Raw genomic sequence first — 14047 nt, 5'->3', positions numbered from 1 at the left:
AATTCCTAAGAACAAGTTCAGTTCCTTCATTAAAACTGCCCACACATATCCCTTTAAGACAACAGGTGGCAGAGAGGGTTTTTGCTGCAATCATTTCTCTTATGTAAGTTTACTTGCAAGGCTGGGTTTTGGATTTGGTCTTGAAAAGAAGTTTGTGTGAATGGTTCTCTTTGGGATTGTCCAGCTTCCTTCCACTTCCTTCTCAATGGCCCCTCCTGCAGCAGGACATCCTGCATTTTAGGAATTTCAGTTTCTTATCTCAACAGCTTTAAAAGCATTGTCTGAGTCAGGAGTTTTCTTTTATGTCTTAAGTGTCTGGTATGCAGCTGGAATCTAACCTCACACACGTGTGTACTCTGAGATCTGTCTTTTTCCAGTTGGTATTCAACACGGAAGGAATATGCATGGAAAAGCCGAACAGAACAGTGCTCCATGACAAGCAGACTGACTAGGATACATACTCTGACTTCTTTTTCCTGACAGTTCCTCTAGAGCGTCTTTTCCTTCTCAAAATTCTCTAATTCTCATATTGCCAAAAAAACCACAACCACCCACCACCATCACCATCCCCCACAAAAGTGTTCCAAGTATTCTGTGCATTAAATACAGACAAATATATATGAATATATATATACACAGATTAATTTAATTTCACGTTTTTGTTTTTCCTTGATAGTTTGTTACCCACAGTTACCTTTGTAAGTCAACACTACAGGCTTGATTGCCTCAGTATGGTGTGTTATTTTATGCACTGGAGATCTACCTTAAATATTGCCTTGAAGGTGTGACAGTGCCCAGGCAGCACACCAGGGTTAGACAATCCCATGCTATTCTATTCAGTTTGGTCCAGAAGTTGCACCACAGGCTGCGTGCTGGGGGATCACATCTCTTTTGTGTCAGTCAGCATTCCCTCTCAGTGAATTGCTCAGATACAGAAGTTTCCACAAATATCCAAAGGGAGCTAACTGCTATCAGTATAGGTCAAAGTGAACTTGGAACTGAGGCTAAAAATGGATATAAGAGAGACATTGCCTAGCAATGACACTTTTTTGTCCTTATATATCTTGTCAAAAGTCTGTACATCTACCATGTTTAATAAAGGCATTTCATTTCCTTATTGAGACTAGAGCAGAAATGTTCCTGGGAATAGGTCACAAGACAGGAACCAGTACTTGAGGGGGTTTTTGGCTGTGTCATAGGGTCACTATACCATCCCAAAGAAGTCACTGGAGCACTTCACACCCTGTTGCACTAGAGTTTGTGACAGGACAGTAACATGAGGGCTCTGTGCAACTGTTCCTGTTATACTTGGCTTAGCATAAACAACAATGAAGCAAAATTATTTTTCTAACTTGATTCAGCCATAACAAATATTTCCTCCTCATTTTGAGTACAGTAATTTCACGAATACAAGCCGCACCAATTTGACCAAAATTTTGGTGGAAACCCGGAAGTGCGGCTAATATTCCGGGGCGGCTAATCTATTAACAAAATTCTAAAAGCTGCCAACACGGAAGTGAGAGCCCGCGGCAGCCCCAAGCCAAGCTGGAGCCCGGCCGGCCCCGGCAGAGGTGGGAAAGCCTGGCAGAGGCGGGGCCAGCAGTGTCGGGGGCGGGCGGCAGAGCCTGAGCCAGCAGGGCGGGGGAGCCCGGGAGAACTGGGGCTAGCAGTGCAGGGGAGCATGGCAGAAGCAGGAAGGCCGGCGGGTGGGGCTGCCTGGCAGCGGGGGAAGCCCAGCATAATCGGGGCCAGCAGCGTGGGGGAGCCCGGCGGTGCGGGGGCCTGCAGTGCCGGCCAGGGCGAGGAAACGCGGCGGCGGTGCAGACGGGAGGGGGCGGCTGGCGAGCGTGGTGGCGGCGGCGGCAGCCCTGCCGGCGGGGCGAGCGAAAGCGGCGCTCGCGAAAGCGCCGCCCGGCGAGCGAAAGCGCCGCCGCTCGCGAAAGCGCCGCCGCGAGCCGCGAACCGCGAGCCGCGAACCGCGAGCCGCGAACCGCGAGCCGCGAACCGCGAGCCGCGAACCGCGAGCCGCGAACCGCGAGCCGCGAACCGCGAACCGCGAACCGCGAGCCGCGAACCGCGAGCCGCGAGCCGCGAGCCGCGAGCCGCGAACCGCGAGCCGCGAGCCGCGAACCGCGAGCCGCGAACCGCGAGCCGCGAAAGCGCCGCCGCGAGCCGCGAGCCGCGAGCCGCGAACCGCGAGCCGCGAACCGCGAGCCGCGAGCCGCGAACCGCGAGCCGCGAGCCGCGAAAGCGCCGCCGCGAGCCGCGAACCGCGAGCCGCGAAAGCGCCGCCGCGAACCGCGAGCCGCGAACCGCGAGCCGCGAGCCGCGAGCCGCGAAAGCGCCGCCGCGAGCCGCGAACCGCGAGCCGCGAGCCGCGAGCCGCGAGCCGCGAGCCGCGAACCGCGAGCCGCGAACCGCGAGCCGCGAACCGCGAAAGCGCCGCCGCGAGCCGCGAACCGCGAGCCGCGAGCCGCGAGCCGCGAGCCGCGAGCCGCGAGCCGCGAGCCGCGAGCCGCGAGCCGCGAACCGCGAACCGCGAGCCGCGAACCGCGAACCGCGAGCCGCGAACCGCGAACCGCGAACCGCGAGCCGCGAAAGCGCCGCGGGGCGGGCGCGGCGCTCGCGAGGCGCGGCGCGGGGCGAGCGAAAGCGGCAGCGGGGCGGACGGCGAGCCCGGCGGCGGCGGCGGCAGCCCTGCCAGCCGGGCGAGCGAACGCGGCAGCGGGGCGGTGCTGACGGGAGAGGGGGGCCAGCGAGCCCGGCGGCGGCGGCAGCACCACCCGGCCAGCCCCGCCGAGCCGTGGCGCTGAGCTGGGCCACCCGTCCCCGTCGGCAACCATGAGCGGGCCGAGCCTGCCTGGCCCCGCCCCGAGCCAGTAAAGCCCGCTATGCCGCGATCCTGTTACTAATTGGCCAATTTGTGAAAGCTGCGCACGGATTCTCGCGACGAACGAAAGTGCGGCTAATATTCGGGGTGCGGCTTATCTATTGACAAAGACAGCAACATTGTCGAGGCACCGGGGGTGCGGCTTATAATCCGTGCGGCTTGTATTCGTGAAACTACTGTAACTGGTAATTCCTAACTGTAGGTTTACGTGTTACACTCTTCAGCTATTCATTAACGAGCCTTAAACCTACCTTAAATCTTGCCTTATGTATTTATATAATTTGACACGAAAATTTTAATTTCCTATGGCTGCAAGTGGCAGGGGGACAGGTTTTATTGATAAAGTTTATTTTAGCTTTTATAGTCACATCCAGAATAGCAAGCAAGTGTTCAAGTCTAATGTGGTCTTCACAGATGCTAGAAGAGTTGAATATATTTCCTTAAAAAAATTATTTTAGTAAATGCTTTAAATTAACACCTCTTCCATATTACTTATTATTGTCTATATCACTGCTTTCCTCTACAACAATCAGAGAGCTCTCATAGAAGGAAGAAATGCCTAGTTCACTTTTATATGTCTGTTTAGAGTTAATTCCCAATTTTTCATTGATACAAATCCAGGCTTTGTGCGTTTATTTTGGTTGTAACTCACCGTATAAAAACCCAGTAAACAGTTCTATGAATCAAGTGTTTTGTGCAACTGACTATGGCTCCTGAAGATGCTCAAAGGCATGTCACTCCAATAATGAGTTATTTAGCACTAAAGTAAAAAAAGAAAAAAAAAAAAAAAGAATAACAGAACATTCAGCAGCATTTGTACCCCACTTCAATGGTTTGAGATAAACTCAATGTCATCATATTAATGCCAGTGTCATGGCACCAGCAACAATGATGTTGGAGGTTTGGTAGTAAGGTTTAATATCCTTCCCCCTGAGGAATACTTGTTCCTTAGTATATGGAATGGTGTTAAGTTGCAAATTATTTCAGGTAGGCAATTTACTAGTAGTTCATTAAGATGAGTTAGCCATGAAAACATTGGTTCTGATCTACTGAAAAGGATTTTCTGTAAAGTAGAATAGCAGTACAAGAAACTATCTGTGGTGGAAACTTTTCTTTTTGTTCATAAAGCTCTAGGATGGCTTAAGAACACAAATACAGCTTCAATTGCTGTGTTCAAACATACATTATATTGCACATCTGTCAGCCAACAACCTGTGAATAGCTACTGCTGTCTAAGTTGATATCTGACTGCTCATAAACCTTTCTGTTAAAACAAAACCCTAAAAAAAGTTATAGGGATGCTATTTGCACACACACCTCAATAAACAGGGAGATTATTTAAACACAAAAATCACACACTTGATAATGGACCACATAAAGTGGATTTCACTAATAATTTGCCAGGTCCTTTGACATTATATGGTTCACTATTGTACTAGCCAAGTCATAAAGGCAGAGTGACAAAAAAAACCTGACTCAGAGTTCACAGTAATAACTACACAAAAGTGTATTTTCAAAAGTGTATTGTCACAAGAAATTCCTGTGAATACTGTTTTTGAAAGCTGTGAGCCCTGCTTGGCCTCAGTAGGTGCTTGTGTGTTGTGATATATTTTCTCTTCATTTGGTTTGCCCCAGCCCATCACAGTCACCTGTATATGCTCAGCAACATGATCCAAAAATCAGTGTGCATCTGAAAACCAGCAGATTATCACCAAGCCACTTCCGCTTATGACCTCTCAAACCAGAGATGCTACAAGGTGTGACAGCAAAAGCAATCCATAAACTACAGACTTCCATTGAAGGAAACTAAACCCCAGCAAGCAGCAGCATTCACAGCTAAAGAGATGCAGGATAGAACAGTGACTTGAATGGTAAAAGCCAAGCCTTCAGCAAGAATGCCATGTGCTAGGAAGCAAGGTTGGAAACATACCTGTTCTTGAAAAACTGATCCCTGAGTTAGAGGTTTGCCATACTATTCTGATTTAAATGTTGCTTCCATCCTGAATAGGCACATCTCATTACACCAATGACCCATACAGCAAATCTCTCCACACCCTTCTGGTGATCATTGTAGCTGTGTCACATCCAAGTGCAGACCTCCTGAAATTCAGATAATAGAAGTAGTATTGTCAGCATTGCTCTTTGCTGTCCTTCATTTTGAAGTAATTATTGCATTTATTTACACAGCCCCAAAATAAGACTCCTCTAGTTACTTTCTGCCTTGCCTTCCATTCATGTAGCATAAACAAATGAGGGGAAGATGGAAAATTAGAACAAGCTTTTTTACAACACAGGGCAACCTTCTGTCAAAGTATCTGTCCCAATATAGCTCTTGTGCTGTGGAGTGCTAAGCCCAGGGATACAGAGACTGAGACTGCAGGAGGAAATACTAGCTCATGTTAAAATGCAAGTGTTTTGAAGAGGAAGCATGTGGCATTTCTGATAGATTTGTCTTTGAGGAATGAGGATGCTTTTCCTCTCTGCTACCCTGACTGGTCATACTCTGCTGCAAATGTATTTGATGAGAGCCAAGCTCTGAAAAACTGCAATCTGTTTTGCTGAATATTATCAGTCTTTCCTAACAAAATATTAGAACTATGTTGTCTTCTAATAAGACGGTCTCAGGAAGGATGCTTTGGAGCTGAACCAAGCTGAGCACAGGAGGATCAGAGTGACCATAGTGAGCAACAGAAGGGCATCAGAACAGTTTTGTCCACTGGTAGATTAAAGACAAAACACTAGTTTACAAACAGGGAGATAAGATTTGTTCATTGTGATGCCTCCTCTGCATAGCATTGAGGAACATGTAGTTCTCATCATTTTACATTGTAATTTCCCTCAAGGATACAGTTAAAACAGCATTTAATTTTGACTTTAAGCTACAGCCTGAGTCTCCACTGCTTCACTTGTAATGTCTTAGTTTTATCTTACCAGTGTAGCCAGGACTCAGACAGTGATTTAAACTTGAGAACTTGATCACATCTCCCTAGTGCCCAAATACATTTTTCCCAAATCACCTATCCAGCAGATTTTGACAGCTTTCACTGCAATTGCCTCACTGGTGACTTAACGTTCTACACTGCCATCACATGGCAGAGTACTTGCTCTGTGTACATTTCATTGAGTTCACGAGAACCACTAAAACCTTTCAGATAAATGAAGGTGAAGATAAGAACAGATTCCCAAGGGTGCAGTCCTCTATACCCATTCACTTCTGGAAAGACAGCCCAGTTAGGCTCCAAACCCTTCTGCGGCATCTGGTAAGTCCTCTGGAGGAGACAGATCCCCTGGACCATTCCAAAAGTCCCTACATCTAATCCCGTGAGGAAAAAAAAACACTAAATCATTTCAACTGGAAGGAATCTCAGTATCTCTGTCCAGCCCTCCAGTCAGAGTAGCTTCAGAATCCAGAGCAGGTTTCTCAGGGCTTTTCCAATTCCAGAAAATCTTCAGGACTGATTGTACTTGTTCCACTGCTTCATTACACTCCCAGTGACTTCTTTTTCTACCACACCCAACATCTAGATTAGATTTCTGACCAGTCTTTTGTTTTCTTGTCATGTACTTCAGTGAGTCTGGGTCCATCTTCTGCTGTAGGGTTTCTCCCTGCTTCCATCCTGCCTTCTCTCCAGGCTGAGCAAATCCTGGGTATTCAGCCCTTCTTCACAGAGGCACTGCTCCAGCAGTGGAGGAAGGCTCAGGAAGCCTGAGGGCCTCCAGGGAACTCACTCCAGTTCAATGCCTTCTTTCCTGTACTGAGTGAGACCCAAAACTAGATGAAATAATGAGGTGCTCATAAACATAGTTGTTATTTCTTTGCATGGAATTATAGTAAGGTTTTTAAACACTTCAGAAACAATGAAACAGGTCAAAGTGTTTTAGCTGAATATTTCTTGATGCTTAATGGACAATGGCTCAAGACTCCATTGTGCTTATGTTTCTGCAGAGCTTTAGAGCAACAAAAGGGTAGTACAGGCCGCCTGTAAAGTGCTGGCATTTTGACTTAGTTGTGTTTTCACATCCTTCTGTTGTAAATGACTCTACAAGGTGATGGTCAATAGCAATTCAGGCTGTGCACCACTATTGCTTTAGAAGCATCTTCTGTTCATCGCACTTGATGGCATCCAGTCTGAATGCTCTCAAAATATGTACAAATTTAATCAAACTCCTGATCGACAACTTTAAAAGAAATATTGGCTTTGTGTTTGTGGTTTGGTCATGAAAACATTATTCAGTGACAAATATTCTAAAAGTCCCATTAAAAAAATCCCCTAGTATAAATCAAAGAGGGTAAACCTTGCAAAGCAATATCACTGATGTCTATTATCCAGATATGATAGATTAGCTGCTTGCCCCAGCCTCATCTAAGTGCCAGTCTATGGTACCCAATACAATCACAATCTTGCTAAAAATAGCAAGAAAATTTGCCCAGATAAAACCTGCCACCTTTGTCCTAATAACACTTATCTGAATCAGGAAGTTCTTCAAAAATATTAGGATAAAAAGAACTCTCTAGCAACAACTATGACTCCTATCAGGAACAACCAAAAAGGTGCAAGGAAAATGTGTCGTAATGTAGAATTTGATTAATAAATAGGAGCATAACAACAATGGGGGCGTTACAGACATCATTTGATGGTTTGTCTACTAACAGGACATCAAGAAATCAGAACACTTAACACACCCTCATTTTATCTGCTATGAAAAAGTCTCTGACTAGAAGTTTCACAGATAATTAATATTATCAACCTCTATATATTGGAAAGAAAGAATTATCCACACATTTGATAATAATCTAGGGTCTCTAGTTGTGAACCTGAATTGTACAAAGCTGTGCATACTCTCATTCATCCTTGTCCTATCACTACATGACCCTGTAAGTATAGGTTTAATGGAAGCAGAAAGCCTAAACCAGAATACATAATATAGTAAATAATAGGTAAAGGTTTTTCTGGAAGTCTGAACTCAGTCAATAACATACAGAAATATATATATAAACAAAAAACATCTGAGCACAGATTCACAAAATTTGTACACACTTTTCAAGCCAAATTTGAAAAAATTATATCTGAGATATACTGCTGATAGAACTTTCTCATGCTATTAAAATTAGAAGTATATGGGGGAAAAATCATACTATCAGCAGAAAAATCACTTTCAACATTCTCAGGGAACAGTGAGATGAAAATGTTGCTTTCTCATGACAAGTTTAGGGAACCTTTTTTCCAGGGTAGCTTTGTTGACTCCTCAAAGTGGAAGAAAGTCTAATCTTTTTAGAGCATGAAAACTCTGAAGTGGTGAGACTTCAGTTAAGAGCCTCTAGTCCAGCCTTATCCTCCACAGTGGCAAGATCTGACAGGGCACTTTGGTACGGAATTACACCAGAATTTGGCACTGCCATGTAGTCAACAGTGAATCAATCAATGGAATTTATATTCCAAAATTAATTATGCTAAAGTAATTTCCTTAGTAAAGCCACAATAAACGTGTTATTATCAATGTGCATTTTAAAAAAGTTCATATCTTAAATTCCTGTTTACCTTCTACATGATTTTTATCTTAATGCCTTCCATAACACCTATAAAGTGCACAGTACTTTACCAGATTTGATACACTAAAATGCCCTTATAAATTGCATTAAAATAGGTTTATTAAGCATTCCTAATACAGTATAATGCTGGTAATGCCAAACGATAAGTGATAGACTGAATCATAAATGCTTTTCTAAACATGTTAGAATTGGTTTTTAACATTGGTTGTTCTGGTCTGATAAGACACTCCTACACTAAAGCAATCAGGGGAAATTAGCAATTGGCATGAAAATTACTGTACAAGAAATTGTGTTGGGTTTTCTCCCTGCACTCTCATTATGCCTTTGTGAACTCTATAAAAACAGATTAAAGTGAAAATTCACAACTAGGACCAACAGACCAGCAGAAAAATATTTTCCAGAATTAACCAGAAATATTTCAAATTTTGAGATGCTTTGATACCTAAGAATAATGACATAAAAAGAATTCTTCTCGTTAATCTTGTATTTCAAAACACATTCAGCTGTTATTCCATGCAAGTCATACTTGAACTCATTGAACATACACTTTGTAATTTATCCAATCTCTGCCAATCTCAGTTCAACTTGCCTTTTTTTGTTAATAAGATACATGCAAACCTATTTACATATAGGATAATGTAGAATAAGTGAGGGTGAGCTAAGAATGAAAGTTTTGAGATTATTGCTTTTTTTAATCAAAACTTTCGTCCTGTTACTTTCAAACAATGAAACCACACATCCCAAGTGAGTTCTGAGATGCTTAGTGTTGCTAACCCCACCCTGAAATTGTTATTTGTTGCTTTCAACCTATTTGGGAGTTAAGTTTCATACATATTTTCTGTAGCACAACAAGACATACAGGCTGCTAAAGGCATCTGTGCTAAGATACACTTGTGAATTGAACTATTAATGCCAAATTTAAAATGCATTTAATTTTTAATGGCTAGAATAAACTCTTTCTCCCTTGTTTTCTTTCTTAGAACAGATGAACTTACACTGTGCTTTCTTAGCACAGTGAACTTACTCTGCATGCTGACAGGTTTTTGGCTGCTTGTAAATCCTGAAAATATTGATCAGTTAAAAATATTCGGATGCTTGCATCCCTCAATTCTGCTTAGCACAGCCTTTCTTCCTGGTCAGCTAGGAGAGCACCAGCAATTTTGTTATAATGATAAATGACCCTCATAGACAGGTCACTCTTTTTTACCTAAAGCCACAATTTTCTCCTTCCTTTAGGTCACAACCTGATTTTTCAGGGTGACAGATTTATTACTTTCTTTGTGTGCTAAAAAACAAATCACCAACAATTGCTCAAAATACAGTGCTGTCACAATAACTTCGAGCACTTCCCAGCCAGAATGATGCAACATGAGGTTTTTTTCCTGTTTTCAAAGCAGCAAAAGCACTTGTGCATTTAGCACAGCTATTGTGAAGAGCCATTTTGCTCATTTCATTATGTGCAACAAGTCCAGGCTTCTCTCCAAAAAATAAAATATTTCAAAAATTATTAAAAGCACCAGTAAGTATTTGATAATAAGAGATGCCACTAAGTTTTTAGTGAGGATCATGAAAGAGTAGCCATCCTGACTGCAAATTAAAGACTTTTGAATGGATGTAGTGAAACTATATTTGCCAAAAAACAAATGAGCTTAAAGGGCATTTCTATCACATCCCAAATATCTGGACCACAGGGGAAACTCAGGATTATTATCCAGTAAAATTTGTTTTTCTAGCTCTCCTGCGTCTCCAGGAAGACTTTTCCAATGGGTTTGGATAACAAAAGGGTGTCAGCACGCCAGTCCCATGCAATGTTAAAGAAACTAAGACCTCTTTTGGACATGAGAAAAATCCACATCCTCAGTCTCCCAAACCTTGGCCCAGCTGCAGTTGCCCAAACAGCAAACTCAATTTTAGAATAAGGAAAGAAAAGAGCACTAAAGCAGAACTGCACAAGGTTCGGTACCTGCTTCCCACACTGCACTGGAAGACACCACAGTTGGCAACTCAAGGACAGTCACAAGCAGCCCTAGACCAGAGTCTATCAGCAAATTTATATTTGCCAATATATGAGACATTCAGGATCCACACCACTCTAATGGAGAGCCCACCAATGTCCTCTGTGTACAGTGCAGCCAACACACTGACAGCATTTAATTTCTTATCTTTACTCTCAAAGTATTAAGTCTTGTAATGTGAACATTATGGGATATATATTTCATAGGAATACAGGAATGGCTGGGAAACAAGCCAGTGTTTGGCCAAAACTAGTAGGTATGGGTCATATATACCTGGTACCAGGTAAATCAGCTGTGACAAAACCAATGCTTATGACAAAAATTATGCCGTCCAGCAAGAATCTTATTTAAAAGGCAAAAAAATATCTCAGCTACAAAGCAGTGTGCCCTTTGTTGTGAATATGAAAACATAGGACCATAATCAAAAGAACTGTCAGCTTCCCATCTCATTTGGTCTTGGTAAATTACTTAATCACTTTGTACCTAGACCAATCCAAAATCTACAGCAATATATCCCTTGCTTTTACCTTTGTGTCCTAGGATCAAAAAACTCAGAGAAAATACTAATATTTACCTTACACACTAATAGCTATGAGAACAGGGACAGACTGGCTTGCATGCCTGGATGCCAATTCTGTGCAACCAAAACCAACAAAGAGGACAGAAGAGGCAGACATACATCTCTATTTCCTGATGCAGCTTGCAAATAAATGCATTATTCTCTCATGAACGTCCTCTTATGAATCTGCTATTGAGAACAGTTTAGTTGTATTTTGCAGAGGTTTCTAATATTCAGTCACAGAAGTCATCAGCTTTCAGCATCCCTTTATTGTGATGCTGGTAGAGGTGCTTGCTCCGAAAACAACCAAAATATTCTTCAAATATCAACAGTTATGAAAATGTTCAAATCACTCCAAAATATGTAAATTGGCATAGGTAAAATTCTGCAATTGAGGTCCAGCCCTACATCCTCACACTGGTAAAGCTCCTGCTGAGCTCAGGGTGTTTCCCCACACAGAGATGGGGGAACAGTCTGCACTGCGTACATTTTATAGTCTGTAAACCCCCAGAGCCAGCCAATCCAAACTACTCATTTCCCACAGTTTCAATCTCTGATTAGCTCTGGTTTTCACCTCATAACAATGTACTTTTTACTAAGCTGCTATCCTTATACCATGCAGTATTTGTAGTAATATGCCATTTAACATGCACAGTGTAAATATATAGTGCTGGTTAATGCATAATTTAATAGAACAACTTTTGATAACCTGTGTGTAGTACTGTAGAGTTCATAAGGTAACAGATATGAGCACAATGAAGCACAATTATTTAATTTAGAAACCACTACATCCTTCAGAATAACTCCAAATAAGGTCGCTGGAATGAATAGCATAGTTGAAACTTATATAAAAAGATAGTCTGACAGAGCAAGTGATAAAAGGAGGAAAGCAAGCATGGAGAAGTCCAGAGCTAAAGTAATTAAGTGAGACCAAAAAAGAAAAGCTTCTTGGGCTAAAAGACCTGCTTTTATGTGTCAATTCAAATACCATTAGAAGTCCAAATACACAGAGCTAGAGAAAGCCTCGATTTTCAATGGATAACTAACATTATACCTCAATCTTCTGGGCACTAATTGAGACATTGTGGTCCTGTATGGCTTTTTTCTATCTAACTATGCTTAACATGCACATAGGGATCTCAAGGTGTCTCATGAGATCTCAATAGAATGCTCACTTTGTCCTACTACTTACTTTTAATGAAGATGTTTGCAAACATGATTCTTTTGTTTCCATTCCACAATGTATTTCCCTGCTCCTGAGCTTTACCTTACACAGTCTGCAATAAATGCAAGCACCATCTAGGTTTTTTTCCTAAGGAATTTTGATTGCATTCCCAGCTGCAATCTTGTACATACATATGGCTGCCTCCAGCTGGCAACCCTCTATTTCAGAAGAGCCACATAATCAAACAAGTTATTTCCATTTCCTCCAATGGTTCCAATGAGTTAATCTCTGAGATGTCTTCAATTAAAAACCAAAAATACATATAACAGTAAATAAAATCACATAGTCCTAAGACATGCAAAACTTCCAGTGATTTCCAGCCTATCTTGTGTGTTAGAATATGACTTGAGATACAGATTCTCAGAAACAGAGAGCATCAAGCAAGCTACACACACGCTAGTCTTTACAGCAAAATACAGCCTGAAAAGGGCTGCTTTACTGATATGTAATGAAGACTATTTTCTCTATGAAGTTTTCTGGATTGTCAAAAGAAATTACTACCTTTTCAAGCCAATCCCCTGAAAGCATTGGTGATCATTAGCCAACTTAATTCTATTTACTGAGATAAGATTTATAGCTCTGATACAAAACAAAATTCTCTCAAGCAGCTCACGCTCAACTTTTAGCACAGAAATATCAAGACATTAAAAGATGCAGTCTTACCATGACAGCTGCTGAAGGATAGAGGGACTGACTTATTGCAAGGTAGAGAGGCTAAATGAGCAGAAGTAACTGAACTGTGACACTGTTGTGTCAGTTTATTGTCACTGGGTCACAGAATACTCCTCTTGGTAGACGATTGTTTTGCAAGCTATAACAAGACACAAAGTTAAAACTGCTGCTTTCATTTAACCTGTCTTGCCCATATTTGCACAGGCCACATTCTGTGACTAAATTGGTCTTTCCCCTCCTCATACCTGAGAACTGGCAAAAAACAACCAGTTTATTAAACTAGATATTTCCCTTCCTTCTCATCAGGGTAACATGAACATATACAAGGTGCTTTAAACTGGTAAGTAAACAAACCTTCCCACCTGGAGTCATCAGAAGAAAAACCTTAAGACTTGCAAGCTAGCTTAAACACACAAAACTGGGGGGAGCTCCTGGTTGTTCACAAGCATCTCAAAAGCTCATCTGCCAGGCCCTCTCATGATTACGAGCCGGAACGTGCCCATTAGAGCCAAATAAAAATCATACTGTTGTACCAATACACTGGGAAATGCTAAATTTCCTTGCATGGGTGCCAGCCAGCACAGCTGCTAGAACAAAAGTTAATGTTCAGAACAAAATCACCGTGCTGTGACCTCATTCTGAACATGGTCCTTTCCAAATTGAAGGGATAGATAGGGAAAAAAGTCAAGAGTAGCCATGGGGGCCTGCCCTGCTTCTTCCTTTGCTCTTGGTGAAGCAAAACTGAGCCTGCTAATCCAAATTAAAGAAATTAATGCCATTAAACATATGGACAAACTTGAAAACAGATTTTCTTCAGCTAAAATTATTCCTGTAGAATTTTAGGAATAACTATTGCAAGCAGAAATAATCCTCAAAAACTGCATATACACAGGCTTTTACCAGTTTAACTTACTTATACAGAAACTGTGGGAAATACTGGCATGAGAGAAAAGGGCAGCTACAGAAATTTAGGGGCGAGAAAAATTGTGTTGCATTTTTCCTTGCTTACAATAAGTTTTCCCCAGTACTTCTGTTTTTTTCCCTTTGACTCTAATTGAGATCACTTCCTTGTAAGGGTGACTTTGTGCCTCTTTGTCTTTAGGAATCCAAAAAAGACAAGGAAGTCCCTGGTTAG

This window comes from Catharus ustulatus, chromosome 9 (assembly GCF_009819885.2).
Source record: "Catharus ustulatus isolate bCatUst1 chromosome 9, bCatUst1.pri.v2, whole genome shotgun sequence".
NCBI classification, from domain to species: Eukaryota; Metazoa; Chordata; class Aves; order Passeriformes; family Turdidae; genus Catharus; species Catharus ustulatus.
This window is presented reverse-complemented; position numbering follows the sequence as displayed.